At 46.8% G+C, this 13,455-nt stretch overlaps 1 protein-coding gene across 3 annotated transcripts in view; it reads left to right on the top strand.

Annotated features, from left to right (window-relative positions):
- COPRS (coordinator of PRMT5 and differentiation stimulator) overlaps positions 1 to 12,336 on the top strand; it is a 48,565-nt gene extending 36,229 nt beyond the window's left edge. For all 3 annotated transcript variants that reach the window (XR_013825085.1, XR_013825086.1, XR_013825087.1), the window contains 2 exons: positions 4,054 to 4,357; positions 12,275 to 12,336. The gene's annotated coding sequence lies outside the window, so the exon portion shown is untranslated. The remainder of the gene's footprint in view (positions 1 to 4,053; positions 4,358 to 12,274) is intronic.
- The last annotated feature ends 1,119 nt before the right edge of the window (positions 12,337 to 13,455 follow it).

Raw genomic sequence — 13,455 nt, 5'->3', positions numbered from 1 at the left:
CAAATGGGCCAGACAGATGCATGGAATGTGGGGTAAAAAACCCAGGATCAAGATCTTTCTTTGATAGCAAATGGCCATGTAACCCTAATCGTGTTCCTAATCCATGAGGCTGAGAGTTTCCCTCTGAAAATGTGTATAACTTTTGCTCACTGATGCTCTTTTATTGGGGCCCTGGCATTGAGCTAAGACTTGACATGCATCATTTCCAATCCTCTCAATTACCCCGTAGGGTGTTACTTGCGGGAAAATAGACTCAACAAGCTAAACAAACTTGCTCGGGTCCCACAGCTAGTTACAGGAATCTGGATCTATTCTTGGTGATTAAGGGTGTGGGCTTTGGAATTACACTAGGTTCAAATCCCCGCTCCACCTCTTGCTAGCTGGCAGTCTTGGGTGGGTATTTAACCTCTCCAATCTTCAGTTTGAATTATAACCCTATGAACTCTCTGTCCTACTCCCCAAATCTCTTTGGGGCAGACTCCAGCTGGGTGGTAGTAGGGGGTCAGGAGAACAGTGTAAGTAGAGGGCTGCTGCAGCTGCCCAGTCCCAAACTGGGGAGTGAACTTCTACCCTTTTCCCGTCTGGAGTTTTCTCCAGGCAGAGATGCCAGGGAGGAACACGTGAGGCCATTGGGATGAGCACACACACAATTGATTAGTCACACAGACTTTGATCAACCTCAGTGGCAGAAGCAACAGGTACGGGCTGGACCCATATGTTGCCTTGAGTGTGTTGTTCAAGTTAATCCTTTATCATGCACGATTCAGATGATATCTCTCTTGACCTCAACTTATGGCACAAACTCCTCTCAATTTCCTCCCAGAACTTTCCTTAGGGTAGAGCCAGCTGGACTCTATGTGGCCCTGTCTGGGATGACTGTTTACTTTCTTCATACGTGGCTTTTCTCATTAGAACATCATGCCTGTAAGAGTGGGGGCCTGTTGCCAGGGGTACTGGATCTATGCCATTTTAGCCTGATCCTATTTGGTTACACTTCTCCTGTGTTCCAGACTCTTCTAGGCCCCTCGCTTTTGTGGTCCCCCCCAAACATAAACAGGCTGACGTTTCTCTCTTCTTATTTTCTCTGTTTCTCTACAGGTTCTTCTAGATCTTTGCACTGACTTCACTGAGTTCACTTTCTATTTCTGTTGGCTGATACCCTCTTCCTCCTCCAGTATAAATGACTCTCTGAGCAATGCAGTCACCCGTCACCCACCTCACCGTTTATTGTGAGGATTAATTGAGATAACGTGTGTAAGCACCCAGCACGTTGCAAATACTTATGCAAATTCTTATGCAAATTAGCCATAATTATGTAAACAACAGTCATCCTGTGTGGTATGAGCATTGATAACAGGAAGCACAAAGTACACTAAAAAATGCTCAGGAAACTGAGAAATGTTAAACAGTGACTGGTGACAACTACTGTGTGTCTGGGAGTCCAGCATCCCCACCTAATACCTTTACTTACTTATGCACTAAGTGTTTATTGAGATCAGGGGTGGCCATTGGCCATATTCACAGCTGCCCAGTGTCTTTTTTTTTTTTTTAGTTAACTTAAAAATTTTTTTAAAACTGTGGCAAAATACATATAAAATTTACCATCTTAACTGTTTTTTTTTTTTTTTTTGGCCGCACCGCGCAGGGATCTTAGTTTCCCGACCAGGGATCAAACTTGTGACCCCTGCAGTGGAAGCACGGAGTCTTAACCACTAGACAGCCAGGGAAGTCCCCATCTTAACCATTTTTAAGTGTACAGCTCAGTGGCATTGAGTACATTCACGTTGTTGTACAACCAGCACCACCATCCATCCACAGAACTCTTTTCATCTTGTGGGGCCCCATGTCTTTTGAACTGTCTTTGTGTGTCTGGGGAAATTCCTCTTCTGTCTTCCCAGTGGGGAAGTCAGAACCCACATTCCCACATGCCCTGGGACTGGGATGCAGGCCTGTGACCAGGCTCCACAAATCAGATGCGTCCATGCCGACCTTTTGCTTCAGATGGGAGCCACAGGAAGAAACAGGCTTGGGTGAAGCCGCCGCGTTTGCTGGTGTGGATGGCAGCAGAGGTGCCCAGCTTTTGGTGGCGACAGCTGCTGTGGTGGTGGTTCCCAGGGGTAGCGAGGTCAAGTTCCTGATGCAGAAGTGAAAACAGTGCTGGCTGCGGTAGTGGTTGCAGCAGGGCTGGTTCTTGTCGCTTAGAGTTTGGCATGCGTGGTCGTTTCCTTATCGGGCCATGGTTTGGGGTGTTACTTCTCGATGTTTTGTCTCAAGTCTACTCCTGAATAAATTTTCTTTTTCTGTTTAGCCAGCTGGGCAGTTAGAACCATGCCAGTCCCTTTCATCAGAAGGACTGCAGAGAACAGTGAGACCAAGGTTGCCCGAACCTTCTTGCTTTTGGATGCTGTTGGCAGAGCTGCCTGACCTTGGACTTCCTTCAGATGAACTGGTCGGGCCCCAGCTCTTTCGTTGTCTCTCTTTGACTTCAGTCCAGGCAGGGATGGCTCTGGGATGCAGTAGTTCCTCGTGATTGCTGCAGTACCTGGGAGAGGAGTCATTTTCAGGTCACTGCTGGGAAAGGGAGGCCCTGGTGGTCTGGGCCTGCCCGGGGGTTTGCTGTTGGTGATTTTTCTTCTTCATCCACAGAATGTTTTACCTGGACACGGGCTTACCACGAACTACTCCCTGTTATACTTTTCTGCTTGTTTTCCACACTGTTTCTCTGCAAGGCAAATTCCGTCAAGAGGCATATTTGAGGATGGGAGGGACCACCTCTTTCTATGGGGGAGTACAGAGAAAAAACATCATCCGAGATTCCCCACGGTTGCCCTGTGCCCCTCGGTGGTCTGATACCCTTGTGCCTCAGTTTTCCTCTCTGCAGGATTAGGCTTGGATTCCCAGGTCCTCCACTGTGTGATTACTGAGGCCCTTCTCTGTGCCAGGATCATTCTGGAGACAAAAAGACGAGTAAGAGGTCTGGCTCTCAGGAACTCGCAGCCCAGCAGAAGTGAGCAAACAGGTCCAGGCCACAGCCAGTAGCTACTGAGAGAGGTCACTTTATCATTTAGCATCCATATTATTGTCCCTTTAGCTGCATCTTGCTGGTCTCCTCTCTGAGTATTTTCTGTGACCCTCTGGGGGGTGATTCCATGTTCCGTCTTGGTTGTCACTTGCCACCCCGGCGATTCTGGACAAGATACAGGTCAGAGGGCATGTCACAGAGCCTGGCATTCTTCTGCCCAGATTTTTTTTTGTCCTATACTCCTGCAGGTTCACGGAGGAGGAGAAATTTCTTCTCCTTTTAGGTGGACACTGGCAGCCCTCGTGTTTATTTTATGTTGCAGGATGACTTCTTCCAGGGATGAGTGATGGGGGTGCGGATATCCATTCCTGGTAGGGGAGCAACTCCACTCCTTGCTTGGTGTGTTTCTGCACTGAGAGCACAACATGACTATACCTCCAAACCCAATGAGTCAGCTCCAGCCCCAGCGGCCTTGGTCTTGAATGACATCATGAGGGGGACATTGACAATTCAGCCCAGGTTCTTTTTACAGTCTCTTCTCTAGTTCTCAGTGAAGACTAGGCCTCAGTTTCTCATCTTCTGTGAGTGTTGCCTGCATAAGACTGTACAGCTTCCTAAGGATAAAAAATGGTTTCGTTGCCCAGGACGGTCACATCCATGGCTAGTGCAAGAAGCTTTTCTCTCCTGGTCTGCAGGGTACCACTCTGCTTACACAGATTACCTTTCCCTGCATCTCATGGATTCGTTTGGTTCCCTGGCATCACGGCTGTCTCCACCATCTCCATAGCTACGGGAGTGTTTGCTTTATGTCTTCACGACTGTGAGACACAGAGTGGATTTGTCCTCAAATAAAAAGCTGTCTTCTCTAGAGGCGAATTCAACTCTGGTACAATTGAGACTTGCTTGAAGCTTTGAGAATATAAGCTCCCTCCTACTCTCAACTTCTGCCTTTCCTATTGAAATTTCAAGGATCTTGGGACTTTTAGCCAGCATTTAATCTCAGAGTATCCTGTGTTTTCCCTCTGTTATAGGTTGAATTGTCTTTCCCAAGATTCAGATGTTGAAGTCCCAACTCCAAATAAACTCAGAATGTGACTGCATTTGGAGACAGGGTCTTTAAAGAGGTGATTAAGTTAAATGAGATCATATGGGTGGGCCCTACCTCCATATGATTGTTGTCCTGATAAGAAGAGGCGATCAGGACACAGACACACACAGAAGGAAGAGTCTGTGAAGACACAGGGAGGAGATCGCCATCTACAAGCCAAGGAGTGAGGCTTCAGAAGGAAGCAACCCTGCCAACACCTTGATCTTGGACTTCCAGCCTCCACAGCTGTAAGAAAACAAATTTCTGTTGTTTAAGCCACCCAGTCTGTGGTGCTCTGTTATGGCAGCCCGAGCAGACTAATACACCCTCCCCCTTAGCAGTCTTTGCAAGAAGCCACTCTTCTTTTAATACAGAGCACACACTCCTCTGCACGTGGGCCATGAGGACTGGTTTGGAGAGTCTAGATGGGAGAACACCATGTCTGTACCATTTCTCTGTGCGCAAGGGCATCTTCATCAAGTGTGTTTCTTGCTTCAGGAGGGGCGTGGGAGGGCAGTGAGGACAGAAGGGGACACCATTCTAGCCAGCCACTCTGGCTATGGATAAGGCAGGGATATTTGTCTCTTTCATGTCTGCAAGGCAGGCCACCAAATCACACACTTTAAAGCTACACTGTCCAGTGTGGGAGCCACCAGCCATATGTGGCTATCAGGCACCTGAAATGTGGTTTGTCTGAATTGAGATGTGCTGTAAATAAAAAATACATAGACCTAGTTGAAAAAAATTGCAAAAACTCTTATTAATAATTTTTACATAGATTGAATATTGAAGTATATTTTGGATAGATTGAGTTAAATATATCTATAAAGTTAATTTCACCTGTTTCTTTTTAAAGTGGTTACTAGAAAATTTAAGATTACTTAGGGGCTTCCCTGGTGGCGCAGCGGTTGAGAGTCCGCCTGCCGATGCAAGGGATACGGGTTCGTGCCCCGGTCCGGGAAGATCCCACATGCCGCGGAGCGGCTGGGCCCGTGAGCCATGGCCGCTGAGCCTGCGCGTCCGGAGCCTGTGCTCCGCAACGGGAGAGGCCACAACAGTGAGAGGCCGCATACCGCAAAAAAAAAAAAAAAAAAAAAAGGAAAAGATTACTTAGGTGGCTTGTTTCGTATTTCTAGTGGACAGTGTTGCTATAAAGAGGGCCTGGGCCCTGCCACCCAGCTAGTAGCCAGCTCTCCTGTGTTGTAATAAGCCATCACAACATATTTAGGGCATAGAGTAAAGAGGAGACTTGGCCCCGGCCCTTGAGGGGAATCTAAGTCTCCAGCCCCTGTTGCAGGAATACCCTGGTGAATGCCCAGCTTGTCTCTCATCCTCAGATGACCTCTAAGCCCTGACCGTTATACTTTTGTCCTTTTGTGTTGCCGTGATCATTAGCTACTTTCAGACCTCTGCCCCTGCCCCATGGCTGGTTAGTACTCTTACCTCACTCCCCCTTGGCTCGGGAATTTCAAGAACAGACTTTAAAATTTTTTTTTAGTTGAAGTATAGTTGATTTACAATGTTGTGTTAATTACTGCTGTATAGCAAAGTGACTCAGTTATACATATATATATATACATTCTTTTTCATATTCTTTTCCCTTATGGTTTATCACAGGATATTGAATATAGTTCCCTGTGCTATACAAGAGGACCTTGTTTATTCATTCTATATATACCAGGTTGCATCTGCTAATCCCAAACTCCCCATCCATCCCTCTCCCTCCCCCTCCCCCTTGGCAACCACCGGTCTATTCTCTATGTCCGTGATTCTGTTTCTGTTTCATAGATAGATTCATTTGTGTCATAGTTTAGATTTCACACATAAGTGATATCACATGGTATTTGTCTTTCTCTTTCTGATTGAGTTCACTTAGTAGGATAATCTCTAGTTGCATCCATGTTGCTGCAAATGGCATTATTTCATTCTTTTTAATGGCTGAGTAGTATTCCATTGTATATTTGTACCACATCTTCTTTATCCATTCATCTGTCAATGGATATTTAGGTAGTTTCCATGTCTTGGCTATTGTGAATAGTGCTACTATGAACATGGAGGTGCATGTATCTTTTTGAATTATAGTTTTGTCTGGATATATGCCCAGGAGTGGGATTGCTGGATCATATGGTAGTTCTATTTTTAGCTTTCTGAGGAACCTCCATACTGTTTTCCACAGTGATTGCACCAACTTACATTCCTACCAACAGTATAGGAGGCAAGAACAGACTTTTTAAAAAAAATTTTATTTATGATTTATTTATTTTTATTTTTGGCTGCGTTGGGTCTTCATTGCTGTGCACAGGCTTTTCTCCAGTTGCGGCGAGCGGGAGCTTCTCTTGTTGCGGAGCACGGGCTGTAGGCACGTGGGCTCAGCAGTTGTGGCTCATGGGCTCCAGAGCGCAGGCTCAGTAGTTGTGGCTCACGGGCTTAGTTGCTCCACGGCATGTGGGATCTTCCCGGACCAGGGCCCGAACCCATGTGCCCTGCATTGGCAGATGGATTCTTAACCACTGCGCCACCAGGGAAGTCCAAAAGCAGACTTCTGATTCCTTCTCCCTAGGCTCTCCTGAACCCAGGGCTGCCCCACACGCTCACGGCCCCCCGCCAACCCCAGCCACCTCCACTAGACTTCACCCAGGACTGACCCTGGAGGTCTGGACACAGGTCACCTGGTGTTCATTGAGCTCTTGTTCAGAGCACATGACGGTGGCCTCAGCCCTTGGGATCAGGAGAAAAGACCAGGAAAAAAGAAGTCCCCTTCTTTGGAAGAACTGTGGCCGATTTTGAACTCATCCCACAGGCATAGCATGGAGGGTCCCGCCTCCCCAACTAGACCCTGTTTGGCCACCTCCGGACCTTGCATATGAAGTTCTGCCAAACTATTGTTCAACGCAGATAACAGCTTTTATGTGATGCATTTCTGAGGCCCAGGGGGAATGTTGTAGATACGGGGAATGTGTGAATTGATGAAATCGAATTAATTAAGAAATATAAATCAAGAAAATGTGGAAATAGCAGACAAAGGGAGGCCAGACTCTTTTGGTGGCCACTCTGGGGAGCCGTGGAGATGAGGGAGGCCTGGCGTCCCTTCAGACTCCTGTCTGTGACTTTCCAACTCCCAGACACTCTGCTCTGAGGCTGTGTGTCATGCTGTCTCATCTCTAGACCCTCCTAAACGTGCCTTCCTGTTCCTGCCTTTATACCTTTGCTCACACTGTCCCCCCCTCCTGGAATGCCTTACCATTCCATGTCTGCTCGTTCAGATATACAAGTCCTCCCTTTCGGTCTAAGTTCAAATACTACTTCTCCTTGAAGCATTTCCTGATTAGTAGCCAGAAATGGTATGTCCTTTTGGGGGACACCTTGTTTCTGATCACCTAGTGTCCCTTCCCTTTGGCCTTATATCATGGTTTTTGCTTTCCACTTCTCTTCCTAGACTGGGGGGCTCCTGGGGGCAGGACTGTGCTTTAGCCCTCTCTCTGTCGCCTGGAGGGTCAAGCACACTGTCTGGCCCTGGTGCCTGCATTTTCATTTTAAATAGTTACCTCTATGATAGCAATTCCTGCTCTATGTGTATGTGTCTTTCTGCCCTGATAAACTATAGGTCTCCATTGAGTGTCTACCAGGTACAAGTTACTGGGGTTGCAAATAAACCAGCCACAGTCTCAGTCCTTCAAGAGAGCTCGGACTAGAGGTACAGACAAGTAATGGCCAGCATTGTTGTAAATGGGCCGGCAGATGTGCGTCTAGGGATGGGGGTGGAACAAAGGGCAGAGGTCAATTTTACTCTTCAGCAGAACTTAGCTCAGAGCAGGTCTAGAAGAGCAAGGAGAGTTGTGAGAGGGTTGGATTCTTGGGGCAGGAACCGGAGATGGCCTGCAGGGTGAGGCGGACCACTCCATGTAGTTGGAGAAAAGATGGGGGTGTGTATCTTATCACCTTGTTTCCCAATCCTTGCTGTGGAGCAGACAGGTAGAAAAGGTTGATGGACTCGTGGTCTGACCGACTGAATGAATGAACTCAGAGCTCTCTGTAGGTGGGGAAATACACTGACTCATTTATCGCTTTGTTAATTTGAGATGAGGTCTCGGGGTTCACGATATCTTGCCTCAATTTTTCCACATATGCCTCGTCCTAGAATCACCTGGGTTGCTTGTTATACAGGAAGTTCTTGGGTCCCTCTCCTAAAGATGCATGTTCAGTGGGTCCGGTGTGGGATTCAGAATCTCTGTTTCACAAGTATTCTAGGAAATCCTTACAATCGGGCAAGTTTGGGAGACTGCTACTAGTAAGAGTGACCTCGGTGCTTATTAAAAGGAAGGTAAGAATGACCTGGGTGTTTATTAAAAGTATTTCCTCCTGGAACCCACCCAGACTTCATGTAGAATCTTCAGGGCAGGATCTGGTTTGTTTAACAAGCCCCAGATGAGTCTCACTCTCACACACACTGGGGGACGCACTGCTTTAGCCCAGTGGGTCAACCCTGGCTGCTTAATAGAATCACCTGGGAGCTTTTCAAAAGTCTGGGGCAGGGCCCCCTATCTGTTCCTCTTAAAAGCTCTCAGGATAATTCTCGTAGGTACTTTGAGTGGAGAGCTGCGTTGAGGACCTCTGATTACGGCCCTCTGGCACCTAGTAGGTATGTCAGCCCAGGTGGGATTCTCAGCATCCCTCACGTCACCTCTTGCGGGTCAGTGTTTCTCACATCTAACTGTGCATTAGTCACCTGGGGGTGGAGGGTGTTTAAACTTCCGTTACCCAAACCAAGACCAATTAAATCAGAAGCCAACTGGGGGAGGAGGGGAGTGGAGAAGCTGGGCCTGGTTATTTTAAAAAGTCTTCCTAGATGTTTCTAATAGCAGGGGTGGGGCCTCTGGAGCACGTGTGGATGGGAAGCCGAGCAGTGCCGATGCATTCAGAGCTGAAGCAGTTGTAAACCTCCAGCAATATGTGGAAGAACAGCCTTTTTCACAGCCTCAGCCCTGAGAGTCAGGATTTAGCGCATCTGCCCGGTTCAGTAAACCTGTGTTTCTGCTGTTAAAAACGGCTGCATGAGCCCTCCTTGCCAGAGGCTCTCCCTGGACCATCTTTTTTTGTTTGTTTGTTTGTGGTACGCAGGCCTCTCACTGCTGTGGCCTCTCCCGTTGCGGAGCACAGGCTCCGGACGCACAGGCTCAGCGGCCATGGCTCACGGGCCCAGCCGCTCCGCGGCATGTGGGATCCTCCCGGACCGGGGCACGAACCCGCGTCCCCTGCATCGGCAGGCGGACTCTCAACCACTGCGCCACCAGAGAAGCCCCTGGACCATCATTTCATTATTTATTCAGTATTTTCATAACTGATCCGTCAGCCCAACTGTAAAAGTGCCGAGGAGAAAACTTCGTTTTTAATGATTATGCATCCCTTTGGCTTTGTTACCATAATTTCTGGGGGAGCAACAATTACTTCGTGTCTGGCTGACCTGCCTCTGAGTGCAGCGTCCTTCCCGTTGGTTTAGAGGGGCCATCCTTCTCTGGGACTGTCGCCTACTGCGTGCTGAAGTCCGGCCTCTGCCTGGGATTTAGGACCTCAGGTGGAATGTCTGGTTGAGTTTGCTCATCCGTGCATTCTGTGAATCTCTATCGAGCACCTTCTGTGTGCTGGGCCCCGTGCTGGGGGCTAGAGATACGTGTGGCAAATGTCTCTTTGGAGAGATGTACAAAAGCTAAAGAACTGAGAAGTGAGTGATTAGTTCTGGGGTGTGTGTGTGTTGGCCTGGGAAGCCTTCTCCGAGGAGGTGACATTTGCCCTGGGTGTTGAAGAATAAATAGGAGTCTTGCTGAAAAGGTTGCATAACCTTAGGGCAGGCATCAACCTGGCCAGATGATTAGAATCATCAGGGGATCCCAGGCTACACTCCAGACCGTCAAATAAGAACCTGATAAAGGAGGCAAGAATATACAGTGGAGAAAAGACAGCCTCTTCAATAAGTGGTGCTGGGAAAAGTGGACAGCTCCATGTAAAAGTATGAGATTAGAACACTCCCTAACACCATACACAAAAATAAGCTCAAAATGGATTAAAGACCTAAATGTAAGGCCAGAAACTATCAAACGCTTAGAGGAAAACATAGACAGAACACTCTATGACATAAATCACAGCAAGATCCTTTTTGACCCACCTCCTAGAGAGATGGAAATAAAAACAAAAATAAACAAATGGGACCTAATGAAACTTAAAAGCTTTTGCACAGCAAAGGAAACCATAAACAAGACCAAAAGACAACCCTCAGAATGGGAGAAAATATTTGCAAATGAAGCAACTGACAAAGGATTAATCGCCAAAATATACAAGCAGCACATGCAGCTCAATGTGAAAAAAACAAACAACCCAATCCAAAAACGGGCAGAAGACCTAAACAGACATTTCTCCAAAGAGGATATACAGATTGCCAACAAACACATGAAAGAATGCTCAACATCGCTAATCATTAGAGAAATGCAAATCAAAACTACAATGAGATATCATCTCACACCGGTCAGAATGGCCATCATCAGAAAATCTAGAAACAATAAATGCTGGAGAGGGTGTGGAGAAAAGGGAACCCTCTTGCTCTGTTGGTGGGAATGTAAATTGATACAGCCACTATGGAGAACAGTATGGAGGTTCCTTAAAGAACTAAAAATAGAACTACCATATGACCCAGTAATCCCACTACTGGGCATATACCTGAGAAAACCAAAATTCAAAAAGAGTCATGTACCACAATGTTCATTGCAGCTCTATTTACAATAGCCAGGAGATGGAAGCAACCTAAGTGTCCATCATCAGATGAATGGATAAAGAAGATGTGGCACATATATACAATGGAATATTAGCCATAAAAAGAAACGAAATTGAGTTATTTGTAATGAGGTGGATGGACCTAGAGTCTGTCATACAGAGTGAAGTAAGTCAGAAAGAGAAAAACAAATACCGTATGCTAACGCATATATATGGAATCTAAGAAAAAAAAACGGTCATGAAGAACCTAGGGGTAAGATGGGAATAAAGACGCAGACCTACTAGAGAATGGACTTGAGGATATGGGGAGGGGGAAGGGTAAACTGTGACAAAGTGAGAGAGTGGCATGGACATATATACGCTACCAAACGTAAAATAGAAGGCTGGTGTGAAGCAGCTGCATAGCACAGGGAGATCAGCTCTGTGCTTTGTGACCACCTAGAGGGGTGGGATAGGGAGGGTGGGAGGGAGGGAGATGCAAGAGGGAAGAGATATGGGAACATATGTGTATGTATAACTGATTCACTTTGTTATAAACCAGAAACTGACACACCATTGTAGAGCAATTATACTCCAATAAAGATGTTAAAAAAAAAAAAAAAAGAACCTCTGGGGGTGAGACCCAGGCATCAGTAATTTTTAAAGCTCCCCAGGTGATTTCAAAATGCAGCCAAGGTTGGAAACCATGCATTAAGGGGATGGGTAAAGGGGATGGAGGTGGAGGCCACCTAGGAATTAAAAAATAGATTAACATAGCCTTGAAGTTAACCTTCCAAAGGTGGTCAGTTCTTAAACTTCTCTCCAGCCCTTCCCAAGTGTTCCAGAGAAATGAAAGGATGGGGGCTTTGGATCTTCTTTGGACATAAAATGTGTTCCTTAAAATGTGAGGATATATGTTATCTGTCACTTTCTGCTTTTAGTCTTTAACTGAAAAATTGAGACTACAGGAAAGTTCCATCCAACTTCCTATTATAGCTGTACAGCCAAGCAAATTGGTGCTTCCAGCCCTGTCCAAGGCAGGAGGAGGTGAGATACTAGTAGTTAGTACTGGTCATTTGGACAGAAATAACCCAGGACTGTAGAAAAAACAGAGTAATTTAACATAACAAGTGCCAATCATACACCTGATGTGTGTCAGGCACTGTCATAAGTGCTGTGAGGATGCACCAGTGAAAGACATGGTCCTGTCCTCGGGGCAAGGAGACATGCACATACAGGACCAGCCATCATACAATGTTGGTTTTGGTGTGTGCAGGTGGCTAAGAGCAAATGAAACACCATAGGGACCAGGGAAGGGAGGAATGACTAGGATGGAGGGTGGGGTTGGGCAGGGTGGTGGTTCAGGTTACGAATGGCAGACGTGGCTGACTGTCCATGAGAAATGTGTGCTTCCCATCCCACAGGGTAGAGCCCGGGGATGACATTTCCTCCTTGCATCCCAAGTGGCCACACCACTGTTCTTGCCGATAAAACGTGAAGCGCTTCCAGTCTGGAGCTTTTAAGGATGAGTGTGGCTTGTCTACTTGCTCCTTTCTTGGCTGGAAGAAGAGGATGCTGAAGGGAGAACCACCAGACAGCAGGAGCCTGGGTTCCTGAAATCACCCCAACGAGTAAAGGCACCTGCCAACCAAGAATACCTACCTCGGTCTGTTACTTGAGGGGAAAGTAAACTTCTATTACGGTAAGGCACTGACAGTTTGGGATTGTTAAGAGTTAGAATTACCCTAATGAATACGGAAGATTTAGTGGACGAAGTAGCATTTGAATTGGGCATTAAATAGCATGTAGGATTTGGCACTGAATCTGCCAGTGCCTTTATCTCGGACTTTGCAGCCTCCAGAGCTATGAGAAATACATTTCTGTTGCTTAAGTCATACAATCTATGGCATTTTTGTTATAGCAGCCTGAATGGACTGAGTACTTTTTAACCTTATTCTACAGATAGAGAAACTGAGGCTCAGCCCGCAATTTAGGTCAAAGTAGTTCATTGGATGTTTCCTGGGAAAATTTGGCTTCGATTCATGGTTCAGGAAAAAAAAATTGTATTTGGATTTTCATTTCAGGGTTCAGAGAATCGACTTGGTTCTTTCTCGTTGGGGTTCAAAATTTAGTTTGAATCCTTGGCCCTAGGGGTCTCTGGTTCTTCATAAGTATTTATTAATTTATTTATTTTTGGCTGTGTTGGGTCTTTGTTGCTGCGCGCGGGCTTTCTCTAGTTGCGGCGAGCGGGGGCTACTCTGCATTGCGGTGCGTGGGCCTCTCATCGCGGTGGCTTCTTTTGTTGCAGAGCACGGGCTCTAGGCACGCGGGCTTCGGTAGTTGTGGTGTGCGGGCTCAGTAGTTGTGGCTCGCGGGCTCTAGAGCGCAGGCTCAGTAGTTGTGGCGCACAGGCTTAGTTGCTCCGCAGCATGTGGGATCTTCCTGGACCAGGGCTCGAACCCATGTCTCCTGCATTGGCAGGCGGATCCTTAACCACTGCACCACCAGGGAAGCCCCTTCATAAGTATTTAAATAAGTTAAAAGCCATAAAATTGATGTGACAGATGTACTTGGGCATCCAGAGGTGGTGAGCTTTTTCTCTGAC

The sequence above is a fragment of the Stenella coeruleoalba genome (genome assembly GCF_951394435.1).
Source record: "Stenella coeruleoalba genome assembly, chromosome: 19".
NCBI lineage: Eukaryota > Metazoa > Chordata > Mammalia > Artiodactyla > Delphinidae > Stenella > Stenella coeruleoalba.
This window is presented reverse-complemented; position numbering and strand designations above follow the sequence as displayed.